The following is an 11,315-nucleotide window of genomic DNA, read 5'->3' on the forward strand; positions in this document are numbered from 1 at the left end:
CTTCTTCCCTGCCACGTGTGGAGAGTCTGCTTATGGAATAAAGCCAAGCAGAAAAGATAACTTTGTTGAATCCCTCTGTCCAGCCATTCCTGAAACTGCTTTCCTAGAAAAGAGCCGGTACATTCCCTTTCCTTTTTAAGTGGGCACGAGTTGGGTTTCTGTCTCGGGAAACGGAAGGAATCCTGCCCAGCTTCGTGGAGGGGACATCTACCGGACGAAAACTGGTGGTCAGCGAAAATATCTGGAAGAGTTCCTGGGTCATGACCTGGTCCCTTCATCACTGCCGGGTCACTTCCCTGGATCCCCAAACAGACCGGGTGAGTTAGCCAGGAGCCTCTTCCAAGCATGCCCATGAAAACTCTTACACGGTCCCCCAAGCCCTACCCTTTTCCTCTCTGGACACAGAAGATCCAGCAAGGATCGTCCAAAGGTACGTCAGAGCCACTGGGTGGAAGGTGGGGTGTCCGAACGACCGTGACAAGTAGACCCACGTAGGACTAGAGCACGCGTGAGAAACACACACATTATTGGGCCGAGCCACTGAGATTTGGGGGCTGTTTGTTACAGCAGCTATCCTACCCTGATCGCTACAATAGGGTGGCACTTTGGAGTTCCTACCCGAGAGCTGTGACCCCGCGGGGGTCTCAGAGCTTTCTTTCCACTGCAGATATTCATTGAGCTCCCATTCTGACCTTGCACGGCCCCACTATATTTCTCTTTATCCTACTCTGGCCTCGAGGGCCTCCTTTCCCATCTATCCGTCTTATCTGCGTGGACCCTAAGCTCCCCCAAAGCGGGGTCCTCGGTCGATCTTCTTCCTATGCTGTGTCCCAGTGACTAGTTCAGTGCCAGGCATACATGAAGTGCTCAGTAAATATTGATTAGCTGGCTTTGCAAAACGGCCACGTGCACAGAATTGTTTTTTTTTTTTTTAATTTTTTTTTTTTCAACGTTTATTTATTTTTGGGACAGAGAGAGACAGAGTATGAACGGGGGAGGGGCAGAGAGAGAGGGAGACACAGAATCGGAAACAGGCTCCAGGCTCTGAGCCATCAGCCCAGAGCCCGACGCGGGGCTCGAACTCCCGGACCGCGAGATCGTGACCTGGCTGAAGTCGGACGCTTAACCGACTGCGCCACCCAGGCGCCCCTGCACAGAATTGTTTGAGGCTTAAGTGAGGTTTTGACTGTGATACCACAGGGCACACAGCAATTCCTCAGGAAATAGAGTCACAAGGAGCTAAAGAAGGACACCCAGGGGCTGGGGAAGGCTCTCAGAGGGAGGGCGGAGGTTAACCGGGGCTGTTCTGCCCCCACACATTCCAGACAGTTCTCTCTGGTCTCTGGCTGGCCCCAGAGTCCCTGCAGGAGGCAGAGCCCGGGAAGGGGAAGGGGTCAACGCTTCTCTGAGGGAGCCCCGGTCCCAGGGGGTGTAGGCTGTGGTCGGGGTGAGGAGACACTGCGGGTAACAACCTTCTGAAGGCTTTGGCTGCGTGAGCAGCCTCGAGGCAGACCTCTTTCTCTCCTTTGCCTCGGGACAGAGGTGGGTGTGGGATGCCTGATGTGCTTCTGGGGTAAAGCTTCCCTGAGCGGCCTGAGATCTCATCTCAGGAAATGGAAACTCCTCGCACCCAGTCCTACTTGTCCGACGCAGGCTCCAGGGATCTGGCCCAAGACTCCCGGGCTAAGGTCCAAACTGCCTGCCTGGGCCGGCAATGGGGGCGGCTTGTCCAAGCAGCATGGTGTGGTCATTGACAGCTTGAGCCAGAATGCCTGGGTTCAAATCCTGGCTCTGGCTACTCACTAGCTATGAGGCTTTGGACTCCTTAGTTTATCTGAGCCTCCGTGTACTCATCTATAAAGTGGGATGATAATAACAGTAACCACACTGGAGGGTTGTTGGGAACATTAAAGGAGTTACCTCGAGGCAGGACACGGCTGTGGCCCCTGGGTCTCTCTCCGGGGGGTGGCGGGTAGTGTAAATTTCATGTCTTTACTCTTGTGACAGCGCAGACCAGTTAAAAGCTCTGATGTTCCTTATCCCTATGATTGCACTACGTTGCATGTTGGGCTCTTTCTTTGGGATCTTTGAGACCCTACTCACTCCATCCCCTCCACGGGGCAGCAAACCCTTCCTTCCCGCGGGGGAGCTGGGGACCCACCACACCCGCTTACTTGCTGTGTGACCTCGCGTAAGTTCCTTGTCTTCTCTGAGTCTGTTTCCTCATAGAAAAAAACCACTTGGAGAGGGATGATGATGATAGAATGAGATTCTTGCTATTTATAGTCATCCAACAACCGCTTTTTTTGAGCCCCTACTCTGTGCCGGGCATCGTTGTAAACTCTGGGGACCCAGCAGGGGACAAAACAGATCACATCCCGGTCCTGACGGAGCCAATGTTATCACAGGGCCGCCACGACCTAAACAAGTAAGTAAAATACATGATGTATGGGATGATGATAGGGGCCGTGGAACGTAATAATTAAACCAAGAAAGGGGAAGGGGAGCGGGGTGCGGGGAGGGTGGCCAGGGAAAGCCTCTCTGGAAAAGAGTTGGGCCAGGTGAGGAGGCCACAGAGCTATCTCAGGGAAGAGCTTTGCAGGCAGGCATGTTCTAGAACCTGATGAGCGAGGGGAGACTGGAGAAAGGGCAAGCTCAGAGGAGCAGTAGGCTCAGTAGGCCGGGGCCTCCCAGGCCACTGTAAGGACTTTGGCTTTTCTCTGCACACAACTGGGAGCCCCGGGAGCTTCTGAGCGGAGGAGGGTGTGACCTCGCTTACAAGCAGATGTCACCAGGAGAATAAGGCTCACAGGCCCCGCCCGGCAAGCCCCAGCGCCCGCACTCCACGCCCCCAGCCCCTCCAGCCAGGTCTCGGCCTTGACTCCTGCTTGTCCTCTGCTCGCCGTCTGCATCCCCCTTCCTCACCTGCCCTCATCCTTCCCTTCCCAGACAACCAGGAAGCAGGAGCAGGTGACGGGTCTCAGCGGCCATGCACCACATTCCAGTCCTCCTAGTTAGCATCGCTGTGCCTCAGTGTTCCTCATCCAGAAAACGGAGCGATGACGACAGACTCGCCCTCACCGAGTCCGTGGGGTCCCAGAGATTCGATCGCGGGCAGTGCAGCCTGGTGCAATCCCAGGGTGAACGGACACCCGAGCTTTTAGCTGGTCTGCTTTGTCGGAAGAGTGAAGACAGGAAAGTCACGCGGCCCCCCCACTCCCCCCTGCACAAAGGTCACGCCCCGCTGCCCCCGCCCCCCCTTCTGCCGCGACTTCCCACTCAACCCAAGACTGTCCACGTTTCTGAACAGGTGCTGGACCAAAGTTGGCTGCTTCTCACCAGCCAAGGGATGTCAGCACCTGTGGGCAGCGGTAACGAGTCCCTGAGTCCCTGTGTGAACCGTCGTGGGGAGCGTGCCCTGCACGCTCCGAAACGTCAGCCGCTTCCTCGACTCCCCTCACGTCGCCTGGGAAGGACATCCTTCCTCCGCTGCTTGGCCCCAGCCAGTGAGACAGGCTCACGTGTATCACCAACGCCTGGGACAGAGCAGGGGCTCAGTGAATCCTCACCGGCCGCAGCCACAGCACAGCTAGAGGCGCGTGCCTGTCCTGCTTTGTGCCATTTACCTTGTGGCCTGGGGCGAGTCACTTTACTTCTCTGAGCCTCTGTCTCCTCATCCATAACATGGGAGGACTCATTCCTCCCAGCAGGGTGAAGAGGGCATCCCCGGGGCTCCCGTGCCTCCCCTGGGTCCTCACCAGAGGATACCTGGAGGAGAGGCCCAGTGGACACGGTGGTGGCCATCCGAGCCACCACGGCATCTGGGAGCAGATTGGGGTGTGAGCTCTGTTGAGTCCCAGGCTGAGAGCGCTCCATAAGACCCAGTGAGGCTCGCTGGGGCTGGGGGCCTGTGGCGGCAGGTGTCAGCGGGGGTAGGGTCCCTGTCTCTGCGCCATCGGGGATCCTGTGTTTACCCTGGTCTCAGAGAAGAGCAGGACTCACTGGGAGCCTCTTGCCTTCCCTTGCCCCAGGTCAGGGCAAAGAGAGCCCCTAAGGAACACACGATGGGTGAGGACCTTCTATAGGACCCCTGCACTTCTAGGTACTTGCTGACAGCTGGCTGTTACTCAGATGCCTCAGTTTCCCTATCCAGAAAATGCAAGCAATAAGACCTGTGTCATCTCATCCTGAGACTCTAGCGAGGGGCTGTGTTTAGAAGGGAGATGGTCTATAAGCAACAGAGCTCCCTCCGGTCCTGCCAGATCCCTCCTTCCCTAAAGTTGCGCGCACTTCTCCCCCGTGTGTCTCCTTCTGCCTGTTTCCCTCTCTGTCTTCTCTTCTGTGGCAGAAAAGCTTCTCTTTGTCACTTTCCTCTCTTTCTCGCGCCCTCCTGGGTCCTAAATCCTGGCTCTGCGTGTCTGTGCTGCATAAGCTCAGGCAGGGTGCAGGGCAGACATCCTCTGACAGTGGACATTCTCAAACTCGACGCTCTAGGAATTTTTTTCCTGGGGAATTCCCAGGTGCAGATTCCCGGCCCCACTCCAGAGAGTCTGATTCCAAGGGCCCAGGGCAAGGTCAGAGAACCTGCATTTTACCCAGCACCCTCCCCGCCACCCCCCAGGGGAGATAGGCTGGCTCTTAGACTATCCTTCCAGAAGCCCCGCATTTGCCCTCAGTTTCCTCATCTGTAAAATGGGAGCAAAGAGAACCCACCTCCCCAGGGGGGTAAAGATGAAATGAAGTGATTTGTCTGCAAGGCAGTTCATGTTTCTCCATTTTTCTCTGTCTTGGCTTCCGTATGACTTCTTTTGTCTCTGCCTTTCCCGTGCTCTGTTTCTGATGTTTTCATATTTCTTTCTCTCTCCTCTCTCCCCACCCTCTACCTAGAAGCGAACCCAACCCCAGAGCCGAAATGGAAGAACTGGGGGAAAAAAAAAAAAAAAAAAAAAAGAGTGGTCCTTCTGTAAGGGCCGGGGGCCCAGTGACCACTCAAATCCTCACCTCCTCACCCCTGGCTGTCCCCCCAGACGGGGCATCTCCCACCCCTGCAGCCCCCTCGGCAGCAAAGCCCAGGGAAGGTGGGGGATCCATTGTGCAGGAATGGCCTTGCTGCTATGGAAACCAGCGCTTAGGAACAGCTCAGAGAGACGATCCATTCTGGGGAGCAGCCTGGCCTTGGGGGAGGGGTGGAGGCCAAATTTCAGCGCCTTGGACCTTGCCCTCCCATTAGCAGCCGTGTGACGCTGGGCAAGTCACTTAACCTCTCTGAGCCCTCTCTCCCTCACCGGCCTGGGAATGCGGCCCCCATTAGCAGTGGGTAATCACGGGCCGCCAATGACGGAACGCCCGTGCTGCGGCTTTCAAGCCTGAAGCCACGCCAAATTGCCGTTTGCTTTCATTACCGCGAGCTCAAAATATTCTTGTGCCAGCTTGCCGTGCGACCCTGTGCCACCCGGGGGGCCACCAAACGATTTCCGTGATAGAATTCCCTCTTGTAGAGGCACGGGGTCCACTCCGAGTCACCCTGGAAGGAACACACACACACACACACACACACACACACCAGCCACGGAGCTCAGCTGCCCAGACACCAGCCCCAGCCCCAGCCCCAGCCCCAGTTGAGAAAGGCTCACTGTGGTTCCTCTGTGAGGAAGAAGTGAGCTTGAGGTCTGGGTGATTACTCCATCTACAAAATGCCCAGTGCCCTGCAGGGCCGACAGCCACGGGGCACTTTCCTGATGGTGCATTTGCTTCCTCAAGAAGAAAATGAAGAAGCCCCAGGGTTCCCTGGGCTCCTCGGGCCTCCACTCCCAGGTCTGGGCTCATCAGCCTGACCTTCACTGGCCCGAAAGTCTCTCCTAAGAGGCCTGCCCTGTTCCCCCGCTCCCCAGCATAGCCCCCCTCGACTTGGTCTTTCCCTATGAAAAGGTGGGAACTGCCTGGCCCCTCACCTCTGAGGGGCATCGGGCAAGGGCTTTACCCCTCTCTGTGCCTTAGCTTGCACACACGCTCACACACACCAAGACCCATGGCGCACCTGCACACACAGCACATGCCCACGCCCGTCCCTGGCCCCCCAGACATCTGGCTGTCCCCCGAATAAGCCGGGCGCTATCGTGCCCCCTTGCCTTTGCTCGCATCAATCCCTCTCCCTGGAATCGCTCCCACACGTTTGTCCAGAATCCTCTGGGATCCTCTCTACCCACCCCTCCCCACACAGCCAGTTTTTCAGAGAAACCTGGGACTTGCCCAAGATCACAAAGGAAGTGTGTGGCCGCAGAGCAGAGCCCGTGTTGGAACCCAGTCCTTGAGGGGGGACGCGGGCTCCTGTTGCTCCACAGGGCATCCGTGCATTCACTCAGCCAGCCAGGCGTCTGTTTGTTTGTTTTCCCAACAAACATTTATTACGCCCCAGGCAGGCTGCTCGGTGCTGGGGACCCAGCCATGAACAAGGCCAGCCGAGAACGAGAACGCGCAGCCCAGAGAAGCAGACAGATGCTAAACAAGTAATTACAAGCGTGATGGATGCCACAGAGGAAAAGCAGAGAGAGCCCTGGGAGGGGACCAGAGGGGGGCACTGATGTCTCCCATTTGTGCCAGGGGCTGTAAACAGCCCCTGGCCTCAGAGCCCCGCCCTGGGAAGCCGGTTTAAGCCCCCCAGGCCTGCAGACTAGCGTCCTGGGGAGGGATGCATCCTCCTGAACACGCACATGCCCAGAGAAGGCCGCCCTGGAGTGTGAGGACCACAGTTTTAGAGGTCTTGTGGGGGGGCGGGGTCAGTATTTCCCCATCACCACCATATCCCGACCTTACCCACCTCTTGCCAGCCTCTCACGTACAGAGAATTAGCCCCACGCGCAGAGGAGCAAGCCAAGGCCCAGAAAAGCCCACTGAGTCATGGGCACACAGCAGGGAGAGCGCCCAGGCTAGTCAGAATCCAGATCCCCAGGCGGGTCTTCAGAGAAGGCCCAGCTTCTGGGTGCCTCGCACATAGCCCTCCTGGCTGTGAAAAGGGACTGAGTCACCAGCAGCCAGTGAGCCGGGGGTGACCGCTCACAAGGTACCGCCTGTACGTCACCACAGAGGATCCTGGTCACACGGTAAGAAGAGGCACTCGTGTCAGAATGAGCGAGGGTCCAGCCGGATGACTCTGTTCCCCAGCTATGTGGCCCGGGGCAAGTTGTCTATCTGAGCTCATTCCCCCCCCCCCCCCTCTGTAAGGCAGGGTGATGGAGGGACCGGCACTCGGGGCAGGTGTGAGGAGTTTCACCCCTCTGGGCTCCTCGGTCACCTTCCCTCTCCCTCCCCACCTCCCACCCCTCCCACTGCTCCCGCCTCTGGGCTCTTCTCAAACAGGCCAGGCCCTCTCTTCGCTCACAGCCTCCCTGTGCCTGGACACTCTTCCTCCGGAGAGCCACATGTCGTTTCTGCTCTCCCCCGCACCCCTTGAGTCTCTCTCGTCCACTGTCACCTTTCCGGAGAGACTCTCGCTCGTCGCTCTGGCAAAAAAGGGCCCCTGCGATAGAAAATACAGCGCAGGGAATATAGTCCACTGGTGTGGTGATAGCGTCCTGTGGTGACAGACGGCAGCTATGCTTGGGGTGAGCACAGGCTTCCGTATAGACTTGTCGGATCGCTACGTTGTGTGCCTGAAATTCATGGAACTTCCTGTGTCGGCTCTACCCTCCTTTTTTTTTTAAGTGTCAAAAAAAAAAAAAAAAGCGCTCCCCCGTGACCTCGTGTCCCCTTTGGGCTCCTTATTTTTCTCCCCCTGCTCTGTCACCAGCTTTGTCCCCATCTCCCCGCATGAGAACGCAGGCCGCGCTAGGCCGGAGCCTTGGTCGGGTCGGCTGTTGTCTCTCCAATGCAGGCACGTGACGAGGGCCACCCAAGCACACAGGCCCTCGCGTCCCCGCGGCCCGTGCCGACCCCCCCCCCCCCCCCCGCCCCCGGCAGCCCTGGGAGGAGGTGGCTGTGCGGGGCTCCTTCTAAGCACTTGGCTCTTACCCTGCAGACGGTGAGGCCCAGGCAGAGGGTGTCGGCCGCTCTGCCGGCCTGCTTGGGCCTCCTCCGCCACAGCCAAGGCTCTGGAGCAGGGGCAGTGAGTCCCTCGGGGCCCCCCGCCCCAAGTGCCCTGGAACTGGCAGGCAGCGGGAAACCAGGCCCAGGCTTGGCAGGGGCTTGGCAGGGGCTCAGTGCCGAGGGGCAAGGCCCTGCCAACCTCACTCCCCCAAACAGCGACCTATTGTCCCAGCGGCTCCCGAGTCCCCGAAGACCTCCCAGCCGGCACTCTCTCACAGGGACACCCCACTCTCAAAGGGGCCCGGCAGTCTGGCTGCTTCCGGCCGCCACGGGGCATGGTGGTCCCGGCCTCATGAGAGGCCCTGGGACTTCCGGGCCCGCTGGGAACTCACAGCCCGGTGCTTGGCAGAGAGCAGGCGAGGACAGATCCCGGGGCCGCCTAGGCTCCTCGCATTTGTATGCAGCTGCAGGCCCCGAACATGAGCTGGAATCCATCACCAGAAAATAAAACACTCAGGGAGAGCAGGCCTCCAAAGACAAACGGCTGCGGGGCGAAGGTAACATCCACCCCTGCCTGCCTTGCTCTCAGGGGTGCCTCTGAATGGAGACTCACCCAGCCTTCCAGGGGTGGGGAGGTGGGAGCTTATGGGATCTCCCCTTCTCGGGGAGGGGAACGGGGTTCACAGAGGAAAAGCCGCCTGGCCGGAAGAGGGATGTCAGGGTGCGAACCCGGGCCTCCTGTCTCCAGAGGCAGGGCCTGGATGGCTCTGCCACACCCCGAACTTTCCTTGCTGGGGCGGGAGCTGATCGCTGGAGGCGCGTTGCCATGGCAAAGCCGTCTTTTTTTTTTTTTTCACCACGCCTCCCCCAGAGCCTTGGGTCTGAGTCTGGCCTTGGACCACGGGCATCAGAATGGGATGCAGGGAGCTTACTAAAAAGCGCAGGCCCAGACCCACCCAGTACCTGCTGGAGCCGACTAGTCTGTCTTATTCACACCACCCTCACCCGTTCTGGTGCTCGTCTGAGTTGGAGAACCACTGGCTTAGACCCAATTCTGACCTAGACAGAACTAGCTTTCTAGTTGTTAGGTGAATGGACCTTTCAAAGAGCTGCCTGTGTGGGATCTGGAGGTGCCGATAAGAACTACTATTTATTGAGCATTTACTATGTGCCAGATCCTCTTTTTTTTTTTTTTTTTTTTTTAATATTTGTTTATTTGGGGGAGAGCGCAAGCGGGGGAGGGGCAGAGAGAGGGGAACAGAGGAGCCAACGCGGGTTGCTTGTGTGCTGATAATCTGACAGCAGCGAGCCCGATGTGGGGCTCGAACTCACGGACTGTGAGATCATGGCCTGAGCGGAAGTCGGACGCTCAACCGGCTGAGCCACCCGGAAGCCCCCTGCCAGGTCCTCTTCTCACCGCCCCGTGATCATTTCATCCTCTAAACGGCCCCGAAGAAGAAGTGATATGATTATTTTGTCCATTTTACAGGCGGGAAAATGGAAGACGGTGGCGGGGGGGGGGGGGGGGGCGGGAGGGCTTCGTTCAAGGTTGTGCAGCTAGAAGACGGCAGGGGCAGGATTTGAGCCCAGGTGCCTCTTAGTGCTAAATTCAAATCAGGGTCCCGTCTGCTACCACCCCACCCCTGTCCCAGATTCCACAGTCTAGTGGGAAAAGAAGTTTGTAAGCACAGGTTCTAAGCTTCATGGGGACGTTCACTAAGGGAGGCAGCTGCATCGGCTGGGACCCCCTAACCCAGAATGAGGAGCTTGTTGGAAAAGCCCTTGACGGCTGGGCTCCGCCAGATGAGTAGGAGTTTGCCAGGCAGATGTGGCAAGAGGTACAAACACCTGGAAACACATTCAGGGAAACGCCATGTGACAGCCGCATGGGGTTAGGGGAGCGCTTGGTAGCTCGGAAAGACCTTGCCGTCCTGGCCAAGGAGTTGGACTGCACCCCAAGAACGACAGAGGAGCCACCAAAGGGTGGAGAACACAGTCTGGACTTGCAGAAAGCAAGCACACGACCCATGCTGTGTGGAGGCCAGATTGAAGAGCCACGGCCCAGGGGTGGGTGGGGAGCTGGCGAGTTCCTTTTCAAGGGCCCTTGGGGCGTCCAAGAGGGGTATCCGGGAAGAGTGGGAGATACTTGGGTGGGAGGCGTCAGCGGGGGCCAACCTTCAGTCTGAGGTGGGTGAGGTGCCCCACTGAGGGGAGAAGTGGGAGGGGAGGCTCCTTTGGGGCACCCCTCACATCCTAATCTCCCAACCTTTGCCCACACTGGGGGTCCCACCTGGAGCAGACCTCCGTCCTGCGGAGTGCCACAACCATTCATCCCTTCCCACCGCATTCTCGGCCTGGGGTCACAGGCCGCTGCCTGTCTGAGATTCACACAGTCATTTGGAGGAGGTCTGTCTTATCTCTGGGTGACCCCAGAAGCTTCATGCTCGAGGCACTAAATGGAAACTAAGTCAGGTATGTTCGGTTAGGGTGGGGTCACAGGATGGCCGTTTCCAAGGGGGACAAGCTTTAGGCACTCCCCTAGCCCCCCGCCCCCCCCCCACATTCACACATCCACCTTCTCGGGCTCCCCGGCAAGGACACAGAGCCCCGCTCGCCACCTATGTGGCTGTGAGCGAACCGCTACCCTCATCACCATCTGTAAATAGAGATGCTAAGATGTAACTGATAGAGAAATCCGCTCTAAAGGGGTCACGTGGATAAAGCCCTAAGGAAGGGATGGGGGAAGGGGTCAAGCCCTAGAGTGCGTGTCCGGACCCCACTGGACCCCCTCCCCCCATCTGAGTGTACATAGACTTCTATCTCCAAGTCTGCACAACGGGGGTCAGAATCGTATGTCGTCTTGGGAAGCCTGAAAATGCGCAAGGCCTGCACACAGTGGGCCTCGCTTTACGGTGGCTAGAATCGGATGGGTGACTTCCGGGGCCCTCGCAGTGCAGGGACTATTGGCGGGGAGAGTCCCCTGGCCTGGCCTCGGCTGGAGCCTGGAGCAGGAAGCTGGTGGGCCGGGTCACAGGGAGATCAGAGCATAGGGCCGGTGCTGGCGACACAAGGTGTTTGCATCAGATGATGGGTAAAGTGCCTCAGTTACTCCATTAACTCGGGTAGCAGTGGAGAGAGAGAACCGGTGTTGGAAGCCCACAGTGGGAGTGGGGGGCTGAGATCACTGACCAGCAACCAGACGAGGGGGCTTCTGGGAGCTGCAGGGGGGTGGCCTCTGGGTGGAAGCGTGTGGGTGAAGCTGGGCTTTCTTCTAGACCCTCAGCCCCCGTCCT

The 11,315-nt window shown here is 58.2% G+C and overlaps 1 long non-coding RNA gene across 1 annotated transcript; it reads right to left on the minus strand.

The window, feature by feature from the left end:
* Positions 1–2,254: 2,254 nt before the first annotated feature.
* Positions 2,255–3,209, minus strand: LOC123579654. The gene is made up of 2 exons (XR_006702873.1): positions 2,926–3,209; positions 2,255–2,420 (listed from the first exon to the last, which is right to left on the minus strand). It is a non-coding gene; the product is annotated as an uncharacterized LOC123579654 (long non-coding RNA).
* Positions 3,210–11,315: the final 8,106 nt, after the last annotated feature.

This window comes from Leopardus geoffroyi, chromosome A3 (genome assembly GCF_018350155.1).
Source record: "Leopardus geoffroyi isolate Oge1 chromosome A3, O.geoffroyi_Oge1_pat1.0, whole genome shotgun sequence".
Taxonomy (NCBI): domain Eukaryota; kingdom Metazoa; phylum Chordata; class Mammalia; order Carnivora; family Felidae; genus Leopardus; species Leopardus geoffroyi.